Source organism: Barbus barbus, assembly GCF_936440315.1.
Source record: "Barbus barbus genome assembly, chromosome: 14".
Lineage (NCBI taxonomy): Eukaryota > Metazoa > Chordata > Actinopteri > Cypriniformes > Cyprinidae > Barbus > Barbus barbus.
The window spans coordinates 8,509,830-8,519,701 of NC_136742.1; positions in this window are offsets into that span (position 1 = coordinate 8,509,830).

Consider the following 9,872-nt stretch of genomic DNA (forward strand, 5'->3'; position numbering starts at 1 on the left):
TGGGAGAAGTGTGGCTGCGACACGTGTGGGTGTAATGGCATTAGAAAGTCATGCTTGAGCGCTTGGATATTTCAGAGTGTAACTGAGACTGTATGTGAAACATGTATTTTAGTTGGCTGTTATTGGTGATGTTGATATGGCGTATGGTGCGTTCAAAGTGGTCACGCTTTGTGATTATAAATCATCTTTGGTTATACTTCCAAACCCAACACCCAGTCACACACACACACACACACACACACACACACTCATACTCACACAAACCATGTTGGCTGTCATGTATGTTTTGTTGACCCTGGTTACTCTGTATCTGATTTGTCACCTCTAAATAGCATGTTTGTTTGCATAATAAAAAAATAAAAAAAATAAATCATCTTTGGTATTGCATCAGTTCAAACCATTATATGTTGGTGTTTGGATAAAAAGACAAAAAAAGTTATCCAGTTCCTAAACCGGTTTGAATGTGAACGCTAAGTGGATTACACAAAAAAATTAGAATGCAAAAAATACATTAAACATTAAAAATAAATGCAAAAAACTTTTATAAAAATTGGTGTTATTAGTGCTTCAACAAAAGATGATGAGGAAGCATCTTAAAACAGATCTGAAATAATATTTCTGTGAGCCCTTGCATGTTGATTATGTTTACACTGTAAGCCAAACCCACAGATTGAGCACACTAGTGTTTTTCCCTCACATTTTCTGTAATGTAATGAAATGCATTCAGGTCAGACCAACCCTCATTTCGCCTGTGGGACTCCCAGAGCACAATGGTTTCCAGGTCAACAGGAACCAGAACCAGTAGTCAGTAAAACACCATGACAGCATGCCTTTTACAGTGAAGCCTTTAAAAGATTCATAAAAGCATGATTGACAGCTCTAGTTTCCAGCGCTCGCTGGGTTTTCCTGAATTATATTTAAATCTGTCCCAGTACGACACATTGACTATGCTGCTTCTTGGCATCTACAAAACATCATGCCTGGTCTAATAAGGCCACTGCTCCCCTAAGATCCGAAGCCCCACCTCTCTGGGAAAGCTTGTCGTCTGTCTGTCATTTCCCCACATGTTTTCTATTTAATTTGCTTGTGTAGCACATTTCTAGGTGAAGGCATTGCTGAAAGGTATAGAGCTCCTGCAGGGGGTAATGATTTACTGTTTTAATTCCCACAACATTACCTGAAATAAATCAGCCTGCTGGTGTTTTCAGATGCAGCCATCTTAAGATCGTGCCTTTGGATGATAAAGGAAGGATTGAAGGGAGCACTGAACATATAAGCAAGACCGTTTTCTGAAGATCGCACAATATGAGGAGAGATAAGCAGTGTGTAAGCAGAATAATCTTCTGGGACTCAGAAAAAAAAACTCTTTCAATTTAGGGCTTTGTCATTATGCAGTTTGAAGCATAAGAAACATGATTTGTTTTGTCCTCAGTTTAATGCAAGATTATGAAATATATTTATTTAATGTCCTCTGTAATAATGGATTCACTAAAGTGTTCAGTCAGAATTTCATCAGTGTTAATCAGCACAGAAATGTCAACTTCTATTACGTGAAACAAACCTTTTTTATTTTACAAATGATTTGTATTAATATGAACAAAAATTGGTAATAAATAAATAGAAATAAAATCCAAACTAATAATAATATTCATTTATAATAAATAATAATTATTATTATAACACTTTAGGAAATGTATAGAATCTACATATATGATATAAAAAAAAAAAAAAAAAGTATTTAAGTGTGAAAAATACACATGCCTGAAAAGTTTCAGGTTGGTAAAATACAAACATCATTTATCTGAATATTAAATATTTCTTTCTGCTTTTATACCCCTTTGATTACTCAGTAGGAACAATTATTTAAAAAGCAATCAAATATAAATTATAGTATGTATCGATCAGAACTGTTGCTCTTTCCATTACATTCGTTTTATTGTTATTTCCATAACCATTTAAATTATGATGAGCAATTTGCATATCCAAATCCCTCAGTCAGGTCTCTGAAAATTCCAGAGAAAAACAAATGCCTTCAGTCAAGGACAAATGGAATTTGTTGGGTCCCAGAAAGACAAGATCTCTCAAGACTAAAGGTAAAATCCAAAGATTGTCAGATGAGGACTGTCGATGCTTAGCTTTGAGAAAATAAAGGTAAGGTTTTATGGTTACTGCAGTGCACCACAGAGAGCAAATTGTATATCTTCACAAGTGAAGTTTATTTACTCATGTTTAGCAGTTGAGAACTAAATCCCAGTCCAGGATCCCACACCTGCCTGTTTCAGCGTGTCTCCTTTAGGCTACCGGGGATTCCTGATGGTGAACGATTGGACTGTCTATTGGAGAAAACAGAGAGCATGTTTTTTGCCGACCCGTCACCAATTATCCCCGCTTGTGCTGATGTAACAGGAATCAATTTCACAGCTACGGGCTCTCAAGGGTCCTATCACCTCATCGTCTTCCTGTCAGAAGGTGTGGGGCTAAATTTGCCTCTGGCACCATTGGAAAATGAGAGATTATTAAAGACATTCATCATAGGAGAATCTAAAACTGTCCACTTATTATGAAGTACAGTTCATAGAGATCTGCAGCCCTTGTGGGATAAAGGTCCCCTTTGCTTGGGCTCTTCCCACATTTGGCAGAGAGAAGGAGCCCAGAAGGAGTTGTTTGCCTGAACGTGCGCAGAAGGCTGGGCTTGTAGCACAGCACCAGGGGGAACTCATGAAAATGCCCTCAAGCCAAGGCTATATTTAGCAACGTCCACAGCAGTAAGTAGCATCATGGACTTGGGTTAGTTTTCTGGGGAACCATGGGAGGTATCTTGAGGACTTTTTGAAGTTGTTGAGCAGGGTTGGAGTAACACATTACATGTAATGCGAGTTATCAGATTACTTCTTTTTCAAATAACTAGTAAAGTAATGCATTTAAATTTAAAAGAAAATATCAGCATTGCTTTTTCAAATTGGTGAGAGTGACCGGAGAGAGGTAAGCAGCTGTTGAATGAAAAGATTAGATGGGCTCGCTCCTCCCTAACTTACGTTTAGGAACTTCATTTAGTTCACATTTAGCAGTTTAGATAGCTGAGCAGTGCTGGGTAGTAACTGAATACAGGTAATCTGGATTATGTAATCAGATTTCAAAAATCAAGTACTTGTAATTATAGTCTAATGTAATGTTTAATGCATTTTATGATGTTGATAAAGATGCAATACATTTTCTTTCTCTTTGTTTTTTTTTTTTTTTATATATAAATATGGTACATGCAATTAAATATATAATAATAATAAAAAAAGTAATCTAAAAAGTACATTCCCTACAATTAGTGTCACTTTACTAACTACAATTTTCATCATGTAATCAGTAACGGACTACAATTTTTAAGTAATCTACCCAGCGCTGTATAGACTTTGATTTGATAATGAGAATTATGAAATCTGTAAGGGTTTGCTTTCAATGTATAGCTAAATTTTCTGTATAGCTTACAACACTGGTTATAGTATAATAATGATGCAGGTTGTAGAAAGAGTCAGCATGATCAGCAGCACTTTTACTGTGTTCTCCCTTCTGTAACATTTCTGCTCAATAAAATTAAAATTACTCATAAACAGGCCTCTCGTAATCATTTAGCTGGTTTAGTGCCATTATTTCCCTCACTTCCTTCTCATTTCCAAACCTCCTCCAGTCCCTCCCAGCCCCTCTCATTTAGAAAATATTGACTTACAATGCATTGTTGATATACACTTATATCACTATTAACCTTCAAATGTGTGTAAAAACACATGGCAGTAAAGTAATTTGCATGGTGATTTAGGGAAAAAAATGTCTCAAAGACATGTGAGGCACAACAGAGGCGATGATTTGTTCAGACTGCAGCTGGGGTGTTTTTGCATGAGAAACCCCACAGATGTAACATCACAGAAGGCCATCTTTCATTGTGTTGAACTTTTGCCACACTTATTAGCCACACAAGCAGCCTAATTAAAACTAGTCATCGGTGACTCATCACTTCACTCTCAAACAGCGGTCGATAAAGTGTAATGGTGATATTATCGGGAAATAATGAATTTGCATTACACAACTAAACAACAAACAATCTAACGCTTGTGCGACAGATTCCCTTATATTTAATGAAAATGTTAAACTCTCAGCCATAAAAATGAGTGTGGGAGGTTATCCGGTTATCTGTGATCAATGTTCAGTAGAAAGCATTGACCTGGAAGAAAGAAGTTCGAAAAAAATAGTCTGTTGTGCAATCAGTAGATGGCCTAATTAAGGGCAAACTTCTAAAGCAATTTCTCTCATGACCTGACAAACACATCACTTCATAAAATGTTCTCATTTGATCTGCATGTGTTTGACTATAGCTTTGAAATATTGGTTGACTTCTCTTTGCTTTTTAGAGCAAAATGCGGGTCATATTTGAATACAACAGAGCATGTTTTTAATTTATAAACTAAAATTACATTTACATTACATTTAGCAGATGCTTTTATCCAAAGCGACTGACAAATGAGGACAATGGAAGCAATCTGAATCATCAAAAGAGCAATAATAAGCAAGTGCTATGACAAATCTCAGTTAAAATTAATTAGTTAATTAATTTAATTAGTTAAAATTAATTTTCATATTTTTTTTGGTGGCATAAAGTAAGAGATGTTTGGAGAACAAAGTACAAAGAAAGAAAATTCTGCCTTCCTCAAGAATGAAGGTTTTTGTTTTGTCTTTATATATATATATATATATTGTTAATTTTTGAAAAAGATTTGTCCACCAAGTGGACACACAAACACAAAAAGTCAAATGGAAAAAATATAATTAATTATATATTATATATTACAAATATATATAATAATTATTTATATTTATTATATTACATTTCAGTGCTTTCAACACTCATTTATTATATTTTATTATTTAAATTATTATTATTACTTATTTTAAAGGAAAGACTGTACGGAAAATATTATTTTGAATTTTTAGAATCATTCAATTTAAACCTTCTTGAAAATAATTTATAAAAGAATTTCAGTTCAAATGTAACTAACTTGCAGAGTACATTTCAACTAGTTCTTTTGTTTATTTGTTTTAAAGTTTCCTTTGTTTTGGATGCTCATTTTTTGTCATTGACTGCAATACTATTCATAACAGTATCTCCATTTATTTTATTTTTTTAGCTAAATAGAACTGGATTCTAATTTGGGTGATAAACTTGCTCTTCCATATATACGGCAGTCAGGGGACTGAATGTTTCTGTGGCCTAAATATTGAGTTTTTCCCAGCCACTAATGCAGACAGTGGGCAGTGATTAGGGCTAAATGCTTTAAAATCAGGGTTTCGTGCTCATTCATTGTCTAGGCACCAGATCCTGTGGACATTTCCCATCTTTGGCTCAGGCCAGTAGGATTGCTGAGTTTTATGGGGCGATGGATCCCGCTTGCAGCATGTACCACCAGCTCCAGTTAAGGAGAAGATCATGCAGCTCCACGACCTCCTCCAACTCATCCACCTCCCCTCAGATGTTTTACTCTTCTCGAGGACGTGTGGGTTGGTGTCTCGCAGCCGGACATGCCAGCTGGAAGTCATGCAGCCTCACCTCCAGTCCCAGCGGAAGGAGCACCAGCAACAGCAGCAGGTCACGGGCCTCTAGTTGGGATAGTATGAGCTCAGAGGCAACCACCTGCCTAAAGCTCAACACCAACAGATGCCATGAAGTAGAGCAACGTTGTGACCAACAAAAAGAGCGCATACCCCTTAGAGAAACTGGGAGTTGCCAGCAGGGGTCAGTATTGACCATTGGGGACGAAGGGAGGAGCCGCAGTAAAGTTGCCAACATGACCTCTGGACAGACCATGTCGCATTTGGCTGTGTTACAGCATCAACTGGAACTAAAAATCGAAGCCAAATTGAAGTTCTCGCAGTTCCTGGATGAAGTGAGCAGCCGAGTCCTTCACCCTACCAACCTGTTCGTGTTGTCCAGGCAGACTGAATCCAGGTCTAACTCTTCCATTTCCAGTAACAGTAAGAGTAACAGCAAGTCCAGGATCCCAGACGACCAACAGCAGCCAGGGGACGTGGATTTTTCCCTGCATAGCATCCAATCTGTGGATGGGATGCAGGAAGAACAAGGTGCACCAGAGACTGTAGGAAAAGCCTACCTGGAGACGGACATCGATTGTGTGCGAAGAGAAGATGAGATAAAGGAAGTTAAGACCAAGATAGAGACGGCCATCACATTTGAGAGCAATGAGAGAAGAGAAGTTAAGAGTCCTCCAGAAAGTCATCCAAACCCCATCCTGAGAATCAGACCTTTGAGTCCGCTGCTCTATAGAGAGGAAACCCTCTCTAGATACCCCAACCGATCTGTCTCCCTTCCCAGGGACATCAACATAGTAAGTCATTCCTGTCACTTTTTGTTATTAATAATCATATGAATATAATTCTTTAATTATTTACATTATTTTATCATTTTTAATATATATATATATTTTTTGTTGTTGTTGTTGCATATATAGGAAAAATAATATATATATAATTTCAAATACATTCTAAATGATCTGAGCCAGAGTTTCTTAACCTTTTTGATTTGATATGCTTATATATTTCAGTAATAATAACAAGCTGCTTGTTTTTTTTGCGGGGGAGTGTTGATATAAAAAAAAAAAAAAATCAAGTTTGATTAAGATTGATTCATTATTATTGATCATTATCATTCATTATGCAATTCCAGAATTTTCAAGAACTGTATGTTGTTCAATAAAAACAATATTGAGAGTGAAAATAATCACTTTACAGTTTGAGATTTTATTTGTATTTTTGGCATTTTAATTCCCATTACAGTTAAGATTTTAATATATTAATAATAATTCCTAATACTTTATACTTAATAATAATAAATAGGCCTACTTGTGTCCCCCTGAAAGTTTTCTGGGCCTTCCAATGGAACCCGGTCCCCTGGTTGAGAACCACTGATCTAAGCTTTGCTATCGATATTCGTTGAATACCTTTTATTATATGATAACAATTATAGATTTGATTTCTTCTGAGTTTTAGTGAAAATATGAGTTGATTTACAAATAAAACAATTAAGTCCTTGAAGTCCCCTGAGCTTTGAAAGAACAACCTCTGAGCAATGATTATTTTTTTTCTTTAGGTACTGCTGCCATCCAAAAAAAAAAAGAAAAAAAAAATCTCTTTAACAACTATCTCAGCAGACATTTTGGAGATATAAAGGCCTGGCTGTGTAGGATGCGTTATCATACAAACCGCAGCAGTAGTAAACAATGCAGTCTGTCCCTGACTCATAAATATATCAGAAGGCATTGCAACTGAATCAAGCTTTTAGTCAAGCTGAGCTCTGAAAGGATAAGACTTCCAGAATAGAGGCATGGTGCTTCACATCTATATTAGACCAAAACACAGCCACATGTCATAGTGTGTGCCATATTTGTAATGTTTCTGTGGCTCAGCATCCTATATGCTCTCACTGCCTGTGAGAGTTACAGGAGTATATTAAAGTGTAAATGAGATGCAGGCTTTGTCTCGTTCTGTTCTTGTGTGTTTTCAGCAGAAGAACCATATGTGTGAAGGATAATCAGATCAATAACTAATCTGGCGCTAAGGGAGACGGGATTCTCATTTGTTTGTATGGATCACATACTGTATCTGGCAACTAATTGGATCGATGTAGTTTTACATAACTGTAGTATAGATAAACGTGTGCGGTTATATCATGCCGTGCTGAATCAGTGCACTTTTTCAAGCACAAAATACACACAGGGAATGGAATATTATTCAATTGGCTTTATTATTCCAGATGTGCTAGCTGAACCTGTTAACTTTTAAGTGTTTTAAACATGTTTACCTGTTAAATTCACGAAGCGTTCGTTTGTAGAACACACACAAAAAATCGTTGCCTTAATTTATTATCTGATTAAAATGCAGTCGTTGCCGTCACCTTAGCAACTGCTTGAAAAAAGGTGGGCGGTGAGGGGGCAGAGAGACGAGTCTGTGTGTGCCTGAGAAGAGAGAGAGAGAGAGAGAGAGTGTGTGTGTGTGTGTGTGTGTGTGTGCCTGAGAAGAGAGAGAGAGAGAGTGTGTGTGTGTGTGTGTGTGTGTGCCTGAGAAGAGAGAGAGAGAGAGAGAGAGAGAGAGAGTGTGTGTGTGTGTATGTGTGTGCCTGAGAAGAGAGAGAGAGAGAGAGTGTGTGTGTGTGTGTGTGTGTGTGTGTGTGTGCCTGAGAAGAGAGAGAGAGAGAGAGAGTGTGTGTGTGTGTGTGTGTGTGTGTGCCTGAGAAGAGAGAGCGAGAGAGAGAGAGAGAGAGAGAGAGAGTGTGTGTGTGTGTGTGTGTATGTGTGTGCCTAAGAGAGAGCGAGAGAGAAAGAGTGTGTGTGTGTGTATGTGTGTGCCTGAGAAGAGAGAGAGAGTTTGTGTGTGTGTGTGTATGTGTGTGCCTGAGAAGAGAGAGAGAGTGTGTGTGTGTGTGTGTGTGTGTGTGTGCCTGAGAAGAGAGAGAGAGAGAGAGAGAGAGAGTGTGTGTGTGTGTGTGTGTGTGTGTATGTGTGTGCCTGAGAAGAGAGAGAGAGAGAGAGTGTGTGTGTGTGTGTATGTGTGTGCCTGAGAAGAGAGAGTGTGTGTGTGTGTGTGTGTGTGTGTGAGTGTGTGTGTGTGTGTGTGTGTATGTGTGTGCCTGAGAAGAGAGAGAGAGAGAGTGTGTGTGTGTATGTGTGTGCCTGAGAAGAGAGAGAGAGAGTGTGTGTGTGTGTGTGTGTGTGTGTATGTGTGTGACTGAGAAGAGAGAGAGAGAGAGAGAGAGTGTGTGTGTGTGTGTGTGTGTGTGCCTGAGAAGAGCGAGAGAGAGAGAGAGAGAGAGAGAGAGAGAGTGTGTGTGTGTGTGTGTGTGCCTGTCAAATGAAACTTGCAGAGCTCCCTTGCCATTTGTCGGAAAGTGAGATTTCCAGTCGTTGCCAGAAACAACCTTCATTTGAAAGAGGAGGTTGATCTTTATATTAGAAGACTGAGTCGATTTCCTGCTTTAATGGACACTGCAGATAATAAGTGAACCTTCGCATCACCAACTACAGCAGTGACACATTTTAATATAAATATATGGTTCCTTAACACTACAAAAACAAAACATGGATCTTGATATGTAACACTTTAGGTTAGGGAACATTTATTCACTATTCACTAAGAGTTACCTAAAACATTATCTGCTTATTGATAGTTGTAGTAGTTATGTTTAGGCACGTTTAAGGGATCTAAAATATGGTCATGCAGAATAAGGCATTAATATGTGCTTCATAATTATCAATAAACAGCCAATATACTAGTAATATGCATGCTAATAACTAGTTAATAGTGAATATGTGTTCCCTAATCTAAAGTGTTACTGTGTAATTTTCCAATAGTATTTCGTGAAGAGTGTAAACACCGTGGCTCTGTAATGCTGTCTAAACATTGCTGTTTGTTTTAATCCAACATGGCAACACTGGCAGCAGTGGTGCAAGTTGGGGTCCGGCCAGGTACAGGACTACTTGTTTGCTCAAACCAATGGTTTGGCGATGCTGTAACTCAGGCACTTTTATGTCCCGGGTTGATTTTTATTCAAATTAGTTTACTAAACTACATATTTTATTTCATGTTAATATGATGATCTAAACCGAGTGAGATGAACAGAGTGTAATAAGCATTCTGATTCTGATAAACCACTTTTATAGAGTAAAAACTAAATCTGTAAAATTGACCAAAATTACAACCTATTACAGACTACATAATGAATTACGTACAGTTGTGGTGTCATTTCCACCTCAACCAACATTTTTTGCCCCTAAAACCATAAAGATCAGGGTTCTACAAAGGGTTGTTTGCAGTGATGC